Here is a 4,556-nt window from a genome sequence, read left to right as displayed (position 1 = left end):
AGCTGATTCATGGACTGAAAAGCAGCTGCATATAGTAAAAGAAATTGATCACACATGATCATTGATCTTGGAGTTGTGTAAAAGACAATCCAATAAACAGTCCATATACGTAAGAGGTTTTATAAGAAATTCCTTGTGCTTATACTAAACCTAAAAGAGGTTAGTAAATATAGAATGAAATCCATGTAGGTGACTGGCTAAAACGTCCAGCACACCAGCTGAGAGCGTCCGGCTCTCTGGCCAAAAGCGTCCAGCCCTTAGGCTATAAGCGTCCGGCTCTGTCCATCCAAGGGCGTCCGGCCCCTTCTACCAAAGGACATCCGGCTCATATCCTTTGATCACGGCTAGTATAAAAGATCAACCAACAGGTTGTAATCCGACATCAGATCCCTTAAGGATCCGGCATAGCATAATAGTTTACTGCTGCTGTATAACCTTTGTCGAAAGGTTAAGAGGAGATATTTGATCTACCCTTCCTGGTCGGATACCAAAAGTGTTATAAGCCCGTGAAGTCAAGATCCATGACCTAATAATGTATATTAAGCATGTGATATGATCCACAGCAACTAAGGTCATGAGACGCCATCATAAGACATTACTTAAGGCAAAGAAATCGATGTCCACATGTGAGATACATGAGAGTGTGTTCGGCCTAAGAGCTATGATAAGAGATTGTAAAACCTAAAGCAATAATCATTGAACACTCATAAGATTAATAAGTGGACAAGTATGGACGTGGTCTATGAACTGGACATGGATCGACCAGGTTGAATCATGGTCGAATGATAACTGTCCATAAGTACTTGATCCGTCCGACCTAAAGAGTTTGATAAGTAGACAAACATGTCTAGACTATGGACAGATACAAACACGTTTTGTAAAGACCAACAAGTGATCCCGAGGACAATGTGATTCACATTCCTTAGCACACATGCTTTAAACGGGACACTCAATGTCAAAGGACATAAGAAACACCCTAAGAGGTCTAAGTGGTCTTAAGTACGGTGCAGTACAGAAACTGACCGATTACTCCCATTCTATACCTACAGGATAGATCACGCATTAGATGCGTAGTATGTAGAACCTACACCGAGGTTCACATCAGGGGGAGTAGTGCGTGTTGTACTCTTTTTCCTTCATCATGGTTTTGTCCCACTGGGTTTTCCTGATAAGGTTTTAATGAGGCAACATTAAAGCGTACTACAAATCCTGTATGGTTATGGCATCCAAGGGGGAGTGTTATAAAACATGTGTGGATTGCCATTAACCAAGACAAGAAGAGAAGAAGGCCCAACGGCCATGACCAGGCCCGACCGCGGCCGTGTCCAAGAGGAGAGAGAGAGAGCCGACTTCAGGAGAGAGAGAGGCGGCCACAAGCTTGGAGAGAAAAGGAAACCCTTTCCTTTTCCATATAGATGTTATCTTTCCTTTTATGTATTTAGTAGATTTCCTATTTCATGTAGGATTAGGATAAGTACTCTTTCCATTTATCTCTATCTTGTAATCCTTATATAAGGAACCCCCTTTGTTCATTAATAACACACACGAAATATTCAGTCTCAAACCCTTCTTTTACAACAAAACCCCAAAAAAATTCAAGTATATAAGAAGATCCCGTCAGAGGTTCGAGATTTTTACTTGGTGAAATTCACTCTCAACCTAATATTTCAGATTGGCCGATGAAATGCAGCCCGCATGTGCACAAGTCTCGGCCAAAAGCATCCTGACGGGAGCATCAAAACCCAAAAGAGTTAATTCATCCCTTCAGTACGCTTGCTTAACACTTGGTTGGATGATGGAAAGTCGAGCCAGCATAAGTACTACTTGGACCAATCAGACTGACTTGGACAGTCCAGTCCATCAAAACTCGAGCTTATGTCCAGATCAGTACACGGATCAGTCCACGGGAAGGGCCAGCATGCTGATATGTGTACTGACATGGTGCATCAGTTGTCCAAAATCAGTACACGGACAGTCCACGGGAAGGGCCAGCATGCTGATATGTATGGTCAGCATGCTGATATGAGTTCAGTACACGGATCAGTCCACGGGAAGGGCCAGCGTGCTGATATGTGTACTGACATGGTGCATCAGTTGTCCAAAATCAGTACACGGACAGTCCACGGAAGGGCCAGCATGCTGATATGTGTGGTCAGCATGCTGATATGAGTTCAGTACACGGATCAGTACACGGACAGTCCACGGGAAGGGCCAGCGTGCTGATATGTGTGGTCAGCATGCTGATATGAGTTCAGTACACGGATCCGTACACGGATCAGTACACGGATCAGTACACGGATCAGTCCACGGGAAGGGCCAGCATGCTGATATGTGTGGTCAGCATGCTGATATGAGTTCAGTACACGGATCAGTACACGGATCAGTACACGGACTGTCCACGGGAAGGGCCGCATGCTGATATATGTGGTCAGCATGCTGATATGAGTTCAGTACACGGATCAGTTCACGGATCAGTACACGGATCAGTACACGGATCAGTCCACGGGAAGGGCCAGCATGCTGATATGTGTGGTCAGCATGCTGATATGAGTTCAGTACACGGATCAGTACACGGATCAGTACACGGACAGTCCACGGGAAGGGCCAGCATGCTGATATGTGTGGTCAGCATGCTGATATGAGTTCAGTACACGGATCAGTACACGGATCAGTCCACGGGAAGGGCCAGCATGCTGATATGTGTACTGACATGGTGCATCAGTTGTCCAAAATCAGTACACGGACAGTCCACGGGAAGGGCCAGCATGCTGATATGTGTGGTCAGCATGCTGATATGAGTTCAGTACACGGATCAGTCCACGGACAGTCTGTGTGTGCTAACGGATAGGCACGGACGTCCTGCGTGTGCTGACGGACGTCCTGCGTGTGCTGACGGACGTCCTGCGTGTGCTGACGGACACACGGACACACACGGACAGCCACGGACGTCCTGCGTGTGCTGACGGACGTCCTGTGTGTGCTGACGGACGTCCTGTGTGCACTGACGGACACACGGACACACACGGACAGCCATGGACGTCCTGCGTGTGCTGACGGACGTCCTGCGTGTGCTGACGGACGTCCTGTGTGTGCTGACGGACGTCCTGTGTGCACTGACGGACACACGGAGACACACGGACAGCCACGGACGTCCTGCGTGTGCTGACGGACGTCCTGCGTGTGCTGACGGACGTCCTGTGTGCACTGACGGACACACGGACACACACGGACAGCCACGGACGTCCTGCGTGTGCTGACGGACGTCCTGTGTGTACTGAACATACAGCCCACGTGGGCCAAATCACCCGAACAGTCCACGGAGCGTGCTGATATGTGTACTGATGGACAGCCGGACGTCCTGTGTGTGCTGACGGACGGCCACGGACGTCCTGTGTGTGCTGACGGACACACACGGACGTCCGTGTGTACTGAACAGACAGCCCACGTGGGCCAAAATCACCCACGGACAGCCAAAATCACCCGAGAAGCCAAAAATGCAAAATTAATTTTTGAAGAAAGTTTTCTGAAAGGAAACATCAAAAATATGTCAACAAAGAGTTTAGGATGTCAAGTGTTGATCAAAAGTTGCTGTAGACATCCGTTTAGACCACGAAACTCCGACCTTTGTAGCATGCAAAAGACATGGTTAGAAGCAAAAGAAATTTATGAAAATTTACCAGAAAATAGCTTTAACCATCCTTATGAAGCATGCAAAAAATCAGATTCAAATTCGAAGTATTTTTTTTTTTACATTAAAAATACTCCCCGAACACAACCAATGTCTACTGGTGACAGACTGAAAAAAAGCGTTTTGTATATATAAGGGGTAGGCACTCTCTTGAGCCTCCTACCCCCCAGTACCCGAACGGTTCGGGTACGTAGTGTTGGACTGTTCGGTCCAACACTATCGAGGGCTGGGTTGAGGTCGATGGCCGGATTGTCCCCGGTGAATTTTCCGGGAACTTTTCCGGCGAATTTTCCGGTGGACCGTTTTGCCCCTAACTTCAAATTTTCGCGCTTGCATGGTCTTGGCCTGGTTTCATCCGTCTTCCAGTTGCTTTTTTGATTACATCTCAAGAGTGGTCAGCATGCTGATATAAGTTCAGTACACGGATCAGTACACGGACAGTCCACGGGAAGGGCCAGCGTGCTGATATGTGTGGTCAGCATGCTGATATGAGTTCAGTACACGGATCCGTACACGGATCAGTACACGGATCAGTACACGGATCAGTCCACGGGAAGGGCCAGCATGCTGATATGTGTGGTCAGCATGCTGATATGAGTTCAGTACACGGATCAGTACACGGATCAGTACACGGACAGTCCACGGGAAGGGCCAGCATGCTGATATATGTGGTCAGCATGCTGATATGAGTTCAGTACACGGATCAGTTCACGGATCAGTACACGGATCAGTACACGGATCAGTCCACGGGAAGGGCCAGCATGCTGATATGTGTGGTCAGCATGCTGATATGAGTTCAGTACACGGATCAGTACACGGATCAGTACACGGACAGTCCACGGGAAGGGCCAGCATGCTGATATGTGTG

This window comes from Brassica napus, unplaced genomic scaffold (genome assembly GCF_020379485.1).
Source record: "Brassica napus cultivar Da-Ae unplaced genomic scaffold, Da-Ae ScsIHWf_230;HRSCAF=396, whole genome shotgun sequence".
NCBI lineage: Eukaryota > Viridiplantae > Streptophyta > Magnoliopsida > Brassicales > Brassicaceae > Brassica > Brassica napus.
The sequence above is the reverse complement of the archived record's forward strand: the minus strand, read 5'-3'. Positions refer to the sequence as shown.